Here is a 13017-nt window from a genome sequence, read left to right as displayed (position 1 = left end):
ATTGGATCAGCAAAGAAAGAATCTGGAGAGTTAAGAGAAAAACATATGGAATGAGAGAAAATATTTGAAAGCCTTTATCCAAAATATATACATACCTATATATATGTGTGTGTGTGTATAATATATATTCACATATATTTATACCATATATATAAATATATATTATATTATTATAAAATATATATAATATATTATTATAAACACATTATATAATATATATATATATTAACCTTACTTTTATTCATATGTGAATGGGAATGCATGCTGATTCCATAGCTTTGATATTGTGCGTAGTACTATAATACCAACAGTCATTTGGGAATCTCTTTTGTATACTGACTTCAAATCCTTTGGATGCTTGCCTTGAAGTGGAATACCTGAAGAATATGATAGTTCTATTTTTAGTTTTTGGATAAATCTCCATCCAGTTTTCCATAGAGGCTATTGAACATTTCATTCCACCAACAGCACATGAGTGTTTTTTCTTCTTCGCACCCTTTTCGGCTTTTGTTATTTTGTTGTTCTTGTTGTTTTGATAGCTGCCATTCTGACAGGGTGATGCAGAATCTCAATGTACTACTGATTTGCATGTCCTTATGGCAAAATATGTTCAGGTAATTTGTTGTTGATTTGAATTTCTTTTTAGAAGCATCTGTTCAGATCTTTTGCACATTTGTTGGGTTTCTATGACCTGTTCTTTTGTTGAACACTTTTTTGACTTGTTTATATATTCTGTATATTAATTTTTCATCAGATGAATAGCTAAAAAAATTTGTACTATTTAAAGGTGGCTCCTTTGCTCTCAATTGTTTCAGTTGTTGTGCAGAAACTTTCAGATTGATGTAAGCCAATTTGCCATTTCTTACAGATACTTCCCAAGCTTTGTAGTTCTATTCAGAAAATTGTTGCCTGTATTCCTATATTATGAAATGTTTCCACAATGTTTTCCTCTAAGCTCCAAATTTTCATGTCAAACATTAAATCGCTTGATCAACTTTTTGATAATTTTCCTAGAGTGAGAGAAGGAAATCTACAATTAATTGTCTACAAGTAGATATTCAGTTTTCCCAGTTTTCCAATTTTTGAATCTGTCTTTGCTCCAATGTATATTTTTAGAAACATTGCCAGGAATCTGTTGATTTTAGATGTGCAAGTTTATTTCAGCTTTTACAATTATATTCCATTGACTACAGTCTGTTTTATACCAATATTATGCTATTTTGTTAATATTGCTTTTTAGTACATTTTTGATAAATTCAGCTTTGGGTCTTTGTCTCAGGATTTCCTTGGCCCTACAGTCTTTCATATGCCTTACCGATTTCTGTGAAGAATATCATTGGCATGTTGATGGAGATTTCACTGAATCTTTGGGTGTCTTTTGGTTATATGGCCATTTTACCAATATTGGTTCTCCCAGTTAAGGAACATGGGCAGTCTTTCTAATCTCTGCCAACTTCTTCAATTTCTCTGTTTCTTTGTTTTACAACTTTTATTTCAGAGGCCTTTCACAGATTTTGTTCGGTTAATTCCCAGATTTATTTTATTTTGAAGTTATTGTGAATATGACTGCTCTGAATTCTTTCTCAATTAGTTCAGCACAGGTTTATTTAAAAATCTACTAGTTTTGTATGTTCATTTTATATCCACATGCACTTCTAAGTTTCTTATTTCTAAGAGTCTTATTGAAATGAGAAGTGTCTTCTAAGTATAGAATCAAATCATGTTAAGGAGAAATAATTGCACTTGTACCTTTCCTATTTGTATACCCTCACCTATTCCCAATAGCCTGAGTGACATGCCTCAATATTAAAGTACTATTCTGAATAAGAATGGTGACAGTGGACAGCCAGCCATGGTGTGTTCCTAATTTATAGAAAATACTTTCAGTTTTTCCTGATTCAGTATCTTGCTGGCTGTGGATTTTACACACTTAGCTTGTATTATGTTGAGATGCAAGCATTCTATACCAACTTCCTACATGATTGTTTTAGGAAGAGATATCAAACTATGAAAATTGTTTTTGTATTAAGATGATCATTTGATTTTTGTCCTTAGTTGTACTCATATGCTGTGTTTCTTTTTTTGACTTGCATTTATTGAAACATTGTTTCATTCCTTGATATGAAATGAAGCCAATTTGATCATGATACATGATATTTTACTATATTATTAGAGAATTGGATCAGTGAGCATTTCATTGAGGATCTTCCATCTATATTCAGGGAAGATTTTGGTTTATAGTTTTCTCTGTATCATTATCAATTTTGATAGCAGCAAAATACAGAACTTGCAGAATGAGTTTGGAAGTATTCCTTCCCTATTTATTATGTGGAATGACCTCTTCAAATCTGGAAAAATTAGGAACAAATCTGTCATTTTTAGGGATATCTTTGTTGGCAAACATTGTGGCTACTTTAGTCTCACTGCTCACTGTTGACTGCACAGGATTTGTAAGGCTTTGTTTCAAGAATGCTTGGTCATATGTGTCTCAGTGTATCCATTTATCTTACAATTTTCAATTGATTGGGATATAGTTTTTCAAATTATTCCCTAATGATCATCTGATTTTCAGATGGTTTGGGGTATAATATCCACCCTTTTGCATCTGATTTTACTCATGTAGCTCTTTCTCTTTCTTTGATCTCTTTATCAAATAATTCAGCTCTCATCTTTTTGATTCATTTTTTCCACTTTATACTGTTTGAATGTTTTCATAGTTCTAAGATCTTAAAATGCATCTAATTAGATTTTGATCAGAGCTGAATTTGTTAACCTAGGGTCTCATAGCTCAAATAGAATAGTTTTTGCTCTTTTTTTTCACATTTTTTGTTACATTGTGTTTATCTTTGCATTTAAATTGATATATATTTTTTAAATACACCCTTGATTTCTTAATGATTCACAGTTGTACAATATTGTGTTGTTCAATCTCCATGCATTCTCTCTCTCTCTCTCTCTCTCTCTCTCTCTCTCTCTCTCTCTCTCTGCTTTTTTTTCCATTTTCTCTTGCTCTTGATTTTTATTTTGATTTCATTAAGGTCTGATAAATTAGAAAAAAAGTTTCAAATTATTGAACAATTCATTCAATAATTTTCATTCTTTATGACCTAAATTTAACCAGTTTAGGGAAACATTTGATTATATGTTACAAAGAATGCATATTGTACTAATGGATACAATACTCTATAGCTGTCTGTCAAGTTCAATTGGTCAATAGTGTGAATTAATTCTGAATATTTTTATTTGTTTTTTTGTGGGGTTATTGATCTATTGAAGAAAGAGAGGCTATGAAGGTCCCACTACCCTTTATTGGAGCCTATTTCTCCCTTTATGTCCCTCTAATTTTCTATATGCTGAATGTCCAGGGTGTAATGTTGAGCCCTCATTAATCTCAGGTACTTGTGGCTGGGTCATGAACTAGAGGCTTTTTATCTCCCCAGTACCATAAGTGGAATTACCTGTCAGTGTTATAGCAGAACTAGGATATGACTGGAATAAATTTTTCTTAATATGGCTGTGTGCAATTTCACAGTGAGGTCTAAATCCAATGTCCTCATTTTGCTGGGAATGAACCGAAGCTCCAGCCAGAAAGAAGAAAACAAACCAGAGTAACAATCAAAAAACAAAACAAAACAAAACAAAAAACAGATTTAAAAATACATTATTAATGCAGTGAGAATGAAAACATGTAACAATGCAAATAAGGGAAAGGGCAGAAATATTGTAGAAAAAGCTAAATTTTAAAAATTAAAAAAAACAAAAATTTTTTAAAAAATTGGGAAATGAAAGAGTAAAATATATGTCTGCTGTGGAGTTAAGTTCATTTCCAGAATGAATACCCAGAACTATCATTAGTCCTGATGAATTTCAGCAGGATGTGTGCTGGGCAGATACTCAAGCAATGCAACTGAGGCTATTGCAAATTACCAAACTGTGGCATAGACCTGCATTGTAGGCAAAGCTTGGAGACTACTGAGTTCTTCACTCAAGGATAAAACATCATCGCTGGGAACCTAGTGATATGCCAATACTGGTCAGAGTTCATTATGACCTGGTCTTTTAATATGAGTTTTTCATTGCTTAACAGGGAGAGTGGAGACACCAACCATAGTGCTTTACACAGACCATGTTCCCCATTCATTAAATTCTCAGGACATTTGTAAAAGATCCTCCCCTTTACCAAGACTGTCTCTTGTAACTGCCTCCCATCCTGTCATACAGCAAGTGTCCCCAGGGACCCAGTATTAGTAATGCTTCTTGTTTTCTGATCCAAGGAGTAGTTACTTCATAACAATGTGCCCTTTTAAAGATGCCTCCTGGTTATAACACACTAAGAGATGATAAGATATATATTAAATACATCTCTATAGCTAGTTTTTATGCAGAAAAAAAAAAGCATTTTCAAATTTAACTCTTGCATTGGATATAAAATTTATAAGAACTCTAGGTTTCCACTGTAATTAGGATTACTAGTTTATGGTTATTATCTGCCTGCTTTCTCCCAGTTTAACTGGTGCTTGCATATCAGTTTTCCATGCCCCTTCCTGGGAGCTGGCATTACAGTTCCTGATTGTTTTATACCTTCTTCTGAAATGCCTGCAGCTCCTAAGTGGTTGCTGTTTTCCCATCACAACTTCTTAGTTTGCTGCTTATCTCCTCAGTATAGTCTCTCCTTTTGTTTATGTGAGTTTTCTCACTGATTGTCTTTCCAAGTGAACATCTTATGAGGGCATCTGTGACATTATGAAAACTAAGTATTGTGTTTATAGTCTGGATAACTCTGGCAATGTAAATTATATCCTTAAAGATTAACATTCCAAAATAGAAGTTATGACTTTCCTGGCCTACTCAGGGGAAAAACCTTTTATGTTGTGGACCTCTTAATCTAAAATTACTGGTTTCTATCATCATCATGATATTCATAGATATGTTTCAGATGCTACTACATTTCTTTTGTATAAATCTCATTCTGGTACTCATGTCTTCTTGTTTCTCTCATAGAAGCACCCAACTCCCAGATGATTTTACAACCTTTTCTTTCTTTTCTTTTTCTTCCCTCCACTTTTTCCTCCTCCTCCTCCTCCTCCTCCTCCTCCTCCTCCTGTTTCTCCTCCTCCTCTTGGACCTCCTCCTCCTTATTATTTGGGTTCCAGGGATTGAACTCAAGGGCACTCAACCACTGAACCACATCTCTAGCCCTATTTTGTATTTTATTAGAGACAGGGTCTCACTGATCTGCTTAGCACTTCACTAAATTGCTGAGACTGGCTTTGAACACCAAAACCTCCTGCCTCTGCCTCCCTGAATCACTGGGATTACAGATAACACCTGGCTAACAACCTGTTCTTTCTAAATTAGACTGTTAAAGAAACTCAGCAACTTCCCTGAATCATTTTTAAAAGGGAAACTTGAACTGCTTGCCCCATGTTGCCTCTGAAAAGCCTGAAGCAGCCAGGGCAGTCATTGTCAATTCCCTGTTCAACAAGTAAGGGTTTCATTAATCAGAGTGGGGAGAATGAAACAAAGACAATGGGTAGATAGTGTAGATAATGTATGATTAGGTCAGGCAGATGAGGTTTAATTCAAAAGTAAACATAATGATGATCTCTCCAGAACACTTCCTTCTTTTTGCAACCTGTTCTCAAGAATACCTGGTCTCGTATAAGAATTGTTCCTCCCAGCAAGGAATTTTTAATGAATATCCCTGCCTCTGGTCATTTCCACCTTTTGGTCAACATATGGGCCAATTAAGAGAAAAAAGGGGCATGGGAAGACAGGAAACCTAAAATTAATAAATGGGCAGAATACCCATTCTCCATCTGGCATCAGTTCTGTCTGACCCCCCCACCCCAAGGATATCTCTCTCTCTCTCTCTCTCTCTCTCTCTCTCTCTCTCTCTCTCTCTCTCTCTCATCTCTCTCTCTCCTATTCTTTAAAGAAAACTTCTTTCCTTGCCATTTCTTAGGTTTTTGATCATTAACATGGGGGAACAAGAATGTAATCATAATTTTTCAAGATTGCTTTCAAAAGCATGCAGTAAAAGGAAGCCATATTTTAAAGAAAAACACAATCCACCTTTAGCAGAAAGCATAATCCTACATATAAAATGCTTTAGAAAATTTTGGATAAAAATCTTGTTTAAAGAAGAAAAACAGCAGGTTTCCAGAATAAAGGATTACAACACAAAGACAAGTTATATTTTACCCTATTTGTAATAAAGAGTTTCACATGCATTTAAGGCAACCATCCCATTGAAAATACAACCGAAATGAATAAAGTACTATTATGGTTTGTATGTAAGCTAGCCCCCAAAGCTTATAGGTGAGACAATATAAAAAGTTTCAGAGGAGAAATGATTGTGTTATAAGAGTCATAAACCAATCAATAAATTTATCCCCTGGTAGGGATTAACTTAGTAGTAACTGAAGTTGTTTGGTATGGCTGGAGGAGGTGGGAGTAGGGACATGGTTTTTGGTATGTATTTGTTTCTGTAAAATAGAGACTCTCTGCTTTCTCATTATGATGTGAGCTTCTTGCCTTTGCCACACTCTGCCACCATGATGTTTAGCCTCACCTAAAGCCCCAAAAATTGGAGCCAGCCTTTTATGGACTTCTGAAAGTGTGAGCACTTAAATAAAGTTTTCCTCCTCTACAAATATTCTGGTCACATATTTTGAACTATGAAACTACAGAAATTAAGGGAAGTACAGTGTTGAGAGCCACAGCCAAAGGGGCCCCAGCAAACTTCATGCTGCCGACTGATGTTGGCTCACAGCAGCCCCAGAAACATCTAGCTGATTGGCTCCTCTGCGGTGATGTTCATTGGGCTGTTTCCCTGCCCTTCAGACTGCCAGCTGATGATTGCCTCACAGCAGCCCCAGCAACATCTAGCTGATTGGCTCCTCCACAGAGCCGCTCATTGAGCTGTTTCCCTGCCCTTTCAGACCACCGAGCTGCTCATTGGGGGACTTCTTTGGCTCCGCCCACATGACCCAGCCAATCGGCCTCAAGAGCAGGAGGATTGTGGGAGGTGGTGAGGTTTGTGTGGGTGAGAGGCTTGTGGAAGCCGGTGGTGGCAGTTGGGCTCTGAGGGTTTTTTTCCTGAGGAGCTGTTTTGCTTGGCATTTGTAGTTCTAAAAATAAAGTTAGTTTCTTTTGACAAGTGGCTCCTGAATTGTGCCCACCCAGACTGTGGCATTTGGTGGCTCGCATAGGGAGTGACTGAGGTTAAGTAAACTGCTCGCCCCTGAGGGCAGGGCGAGAGGATGGGTAGCCATTTTAAGATTCCTCTTTTGTTTTGCTTCACTTTTGTTTTAAGTTGCCTGTCCCTGGAGATGAGTGAGACAGAAGAAAAACCACTCACATCTGAGGAAAAACTATTTCCATCTGAGGAACAGATAGGGAAAAAGGTTATAATGATTTTTTGTTGTTCCATTTTTATTTCATTCTATCTAGGCTTTGTTTGGTGTTATCTTGTTGGGTTGTATTATAGTAAAAATATGGGATTAGAAATTAGTAAAAAACAAACCGAAAGAGTGTTAAGTAAATTGTTAGAGTAAGGAGGCATCCCAGCAAAATCACGAGCAGTCAGGGTATACGTTGATACAATACAAAAATGTAGCCTATGGCTTTTTAAAGAGGAGTTGTTGAATATATCACAGTGGGACCATCATGGTGAAGATTTAAAAAGAATAGAAAAAAAAAGCCCAGGGGCTCTGCCAGTTGGCACATTGCCATTCTGGACGTTGGTATCTTGTTTGCTTAGTCAAAAGCCTTCAATTCAGACAAAGGTAGAGGCTAATAACACCTTTCTATCAGAAAGCGTAAGTGTCCAACCAACAGCACCACCTCTACAGGACACTGCTACTAACAGCATTCTATCACCAGAGGGCATAAGTGTCCAATCAACAGCACCACCTCCATATACTAGGAGGCTCCCAACTCCCGCAGTTGATAGTTGGGATCCTGAGACAGGATCCCAAGTATTAACATGCCCTGTATTTGAGGTAGGAGGGCAGCGAATTTACCAGGGTTTAAATTTCAAAACAGTGAAGGAGCTAAAAAAGGCTGTAACAACCTTTGGTCCTCAAGCACCCTTCACTGTAAGCTTGGTCGAATCCATTACCAACTTAAGCATGACGCCAGCAGATTGGGCTAGTATGTGTAAAGCTGTGCTAAATGAAGGTCAATACCTATTATGGAAGGTTGCCAATTAGGAATTTTGCAAGGAGATGGCTAGTCGAAATGCAGCAGCTGGTTATCCTCAGAGAAATCTAGATATGTTGTTAGGAAAGGGACCTTATGAGGATCGGCAGCAACAAATTGCATATGATCCTGGCGTATATTTACAAATTGCTGTATATGCAGTTAAGGCATGGAAGACTTTACAAGGACATGGAGGTTTACAAGGTAAATTATCTAAGATAATACAAGGAGCTAATGAACCTTACGCTGAATTTACTTCCCTGCCCTTCACTCTTTCTAACTAATATTATAGGACACTATGAGATAAATAGAAAAATGAATAATATTTGCAAACCATACATTTGATAATGGATTTGCATCAAGAATACATAAAGTTAGCAACTAAAATTAAGAATATCACTAAAGAAAAAAATGCCCAAGTGATCTGAGTAGAAATAACTCCAAGAAAAATATTCAAATGGCCAAGGGATACCTGAAAATAACATTGCAAGCATTGGAATGAAATCCGGAACAGAACCATAATGAAGTATCTCCCTACACCACCAATAAAATAGTTATAATAAAAATAATAATAAAATGTTGGCAGTGATGTGAGATATTAAAATAGTCATGCAATGCTGGTTAGAATAGAAATTGGTTCAGTCACTATAGTCATACATACTCTCAAAGGTTAAACCTAAGATTTTCATAAGACCACAAAATTTTACTTTGACCTATATACCAAATAAAAATGAGAACATATCCAAATAAAACTATTACATACATATTAATAAATACAATTAATTATAGTAGCAAAAGGCTGTGAAAAAACTAGTTTGCAAAACTTTAGGAATGAACAAACAAATGTAATATATTTTACTCCATGAATTGTTATTTGGCTTTGATAGAAAAAAACACACAAATGTTAACATGAAGTTAAAGTAATACTTCTATGGAATAAGGCACTGGGCTGACTCCCACATGCTTTCTTTAAAAGAATAAATAATTACAAAACTGCCAGGTTTAAAACAATGCAGTGTGTTACATTCCTCAGCAAAGAAGCTCTTATCTGCCAGAGAAATGCAAGTCCCAAAATGCCAATAATTGTACCAATTACTCTATGGGGAGTGACATGTTCTTTTATTTACCCCAAGAAAGACCTGATTACAAAACATAGGGAGATAAAGATATTTACCTTTAACCTTAAAATCTGTTTAGGGACAGGGTGTATTTAGAACAGGTCAACATGGTCCAAAGTGACCTAGAATTGCCTGGGAAATTAAATTGCACAGTGAGAATTTAAAAGTCTGATATCATCCTTCTCTCTTTCAAAAGTCTAAGGTAGACCTGGGCAGACACTTCTGGAAAATTTCCTGTATGTCCTAAAACCTGGAGGGCAGGAAGGGCATGCTGTCTTTCTCTTGAAAGGACCACTCACTCCCTTGAGTGTGTCCTCTTTTCCCTTTTCCAGTCCATTCAATTAAATTCTGCCTGCTACCTTAGGGACATGTCTAAAACACCCTGGCATTACCACAACAATAGGATGAGAAGGACTTCTATGGCTGCCTCAGCTCAGTGGCATAGCTCATGCCCTGTCACAGAATAAAAAGGAATGAATTCTTAACACATGCCACAATGTGGATGAACCTTTAAGACATAATTACAAGTATTGATATCAATCACCAAAACACATAACAATTATTTAAGTGTGTTGAAATAAATCATAAAAACCAATATATTATATAACAACTAATTTAAATGTCCCAGCATAATATTATCTTTAGAGAGAGGAAATTGATTAGAGATTAACTAGGCATGAGGGATGTGGAATGGTTAGAGGTACTGGGAGAATTTGAATTGCTAAAATGCTTCAGCATGGAATATTAACTAAAGATTACAATTCTGAGATTCTCCTCTGAAATTATACAATTGAAAGGTATACTTAAAATAGTGAGTACTTTCCTATGTGAATTATATGAAAACAAAAATTTTACTGAAAAAAAATCTGTTAAACCATGATACCTAAGAAATGTAGATTCAACAATAATTTTACTTTAGTTCCAGTCAAGGACTCTAGGCACAAATCACCTCACTTGCCATTGTTCCACACTCTAAAATGCTTAACATGAATACACGTGCAGAACTATCAATCCCTAACTTCAGGAAAGCATTTATGATTTTGAAAGAATCATTACACATAGGCAAAAATGAAGTCACCTAATCTTTGATTTTTCTGCTTGTCATACAGATATCTGAACTGTTGACTTATGTGTTTAATTTAATGTGTATAATTTACATTTTAGCTAAGTAATGATTTCTTCTTGGATGTCAGCAGAAACAGAGAGAATTCAATGTGAAAGGAAGACTTGCATTTTGCTAGGATGTCCTCAAAAATGACTGTAGTTCTTCTGCTGCTACAGCTGAGTACTCACTTTGGTTCTTGAACTTGTGCAAAGGGGCTGGTGTGGGAAATGGAATACAACCATTGAATCAACTTAAAGAGAATACTGGAGGAGTTCACACAGAGGAGGCATGTGGTAACTGTTTTGAAATCTTCACAGTTCGTTTTTGTGGATGATATAACTCATTTACCATTAAATCTGAGAGTTATTCATTATTGTCAAGAAAATATGTAGAGAATCTTTACACTCAATTGTTTGATGTAGTGGTATATAAATTGCCCCCCACACAAAATTTGAAAACATTACTCAATATCACAAGAATCTGCAAGTCAACGTTGTGATTTTGTAGAGAATACATACAGAGATCTAGTTTTAACATGAAACTTATGAGAAAACTAAAAGAATCAAGGTTTGTTATTGTTCTTACAGATGACATTTGTACCCATGGTGAGCTGCTGGCTGCAATTCTTCAGAAACTATTTGTATACACTCTCCACTTCTCCCCTGGTTACACATTAAAAAGTATACTTGGAGACTTCCCTTTTCTCTTTCCTACATGCCTGTCTTATTTTCAGAATTAAGTGATCAAATGTAATTCATTGAGAGGGTAAAAAATATATTTTATGTGTTTTGTTTTGATTTTTGGCTTGAATTGTTTAATACAAAAAATAGAATCAGTTTTACAGTGAGATCCTGGGTGAGTTATTTGTAGAATATAATCCTAACTTTCCTGAGCCTTTTTGAAGGTGATCTTACAAGAATATAAAGTCAGAGGAATTACTTTTAATTATGTCATGTGATAAAAAACATCATCACTCAAACTCAGAGTACTATAGAAAAATGTACATTGAATTGTCAGAAACCTATGGCCATCACTTGTATAAGACATAAGAGGAACACGTATACTCTACACATAGAGCTCTAAGGACTTCTCTAGACAACTGCATACAGATTTTACCTTTGCACTATTTATTTTATTTATATTTGAAAAATAAATTTAAACTTCACTAAATGTCTTGATGAACATAGAGAGACTGAGGACTTACATGTATAGTTCTAGTACAACTATACATGTAACACTAAGAAAATTGTTTCCCTTTAGTTCAATTAGATTTCTCACTTAGAAATCATCTTGTCATTTTGCCTAATGAATTCCTTCTCAGTTGTGTGACAGTGTTTCCTTTACATAGCAGGAGGCTCTTGTGATTTCTAGCACGTCCACAGTCCTTTTGCTACAGGTTTGCAATTCTTTCCCTGGAATGCAAATTATTAGTCTCATGTTTAAAACTATCCATCAATTTATAAAAATGATTGAAAAAGAATTCAATTTTATATTTCAAACTACTTCCAGTTTTTCTTTGAAATTATTTATTTTTTTACTTATTGATTTTTTAAAAAAATAAATGACAGTGGAATGCATTACAATTCTTATTACACTTATACAGCACAATTTTTCTTATCTCTAGTTGTATATAAAGTATGCTAACACTAATTTGTGACTTCATACATGTTCTTTGGATAATGATCTCCATCAAATTCCACCATCCTTGCTAATCCCCTGCCCCCTCCCTTTCTCTCCCACCCCTGTACCCTATTTAGAACTCATCTATTCCTTCCATGCTCCCCCTCCTTTTCCCACTATGAGTCAGCCTCCTTATATCAGAGAAAACATTTGGCATTAGTCTTTTGGGGATTTACTAACTTCATTTAGGATTACTTTCTCCAACACCATGCATTTACCTGCAAATGCCATGATTTCATTCTCTTTTATTGTTGAGTAAATTTCCAATGTGTATATATGCCACACTATTTTTATCCATTCATCCATTGAAGGACATCTAGGTTGGATCCACAGTTCAGCTATTGTGAATTGTGCTGCTATAAACATTGATGTGCCTGTGTCCCTGTAGTATGCTGTTTTCAAGTTCTTTGGGTATAGTCTGAGGAGAGGGATAGTTGGGTCAAATAGTGGTTCCCTTCCCAGATTTCCAAGGAATCTCCATACTGCTTTCCATACTGGCTGTTCCAGTTTATAGTCCCACCAGCAATGTATGAGTGTACATTTTCCCCACATCCATGCCAATATTTATTGTTGGTTGTCTTCATTCTGACTGGAGTGAGATGATATCTTAGAGTAGTTCTGATTTGTATTTCTCTGATTGCTAGAGATGATGAGCATTTTTTCATATATTTGTTGATTGATTGTAAATCCTCTTCTGAGAAGTGACTTTTCATGTTCTTGACCCATTTGTTGATTGAGTTGCTCATTTTTTAGGTGGTTAACTTTTTGAATTTTTTATATATCCTAGAGATTAGTGCTTTATCTGATATGTGAGGTGTAAAGATTTTCTCCCAAAATGTCTATTCACCTCACAGATTATTTCTTTTGATGAGAAGAAATTCTTAGTTTGATTCCATCCCATTTATTGAT

The sequence above is a fragment of the Ictidomys tridecemlineatus genome, chromosome 9 (assembly GCF_052094955.1).
Source record: "Ictidomys tridecemlineatus isolate mIctTri1 chromosome 9, mIctTri1.hap1, whole genome shotgun sequence".
Lineage (NCBI taxonomy): Eukaryota > Metazoa > Chordata > Mammalia > Rodentia > Sciuridae > Ictidomys > Ictidomys tridecemlineatus.
The sequence above is the reverse complement of the archived record's forward strand: the minus strand, read 5'-3'. Positions refer to the sequence as shown.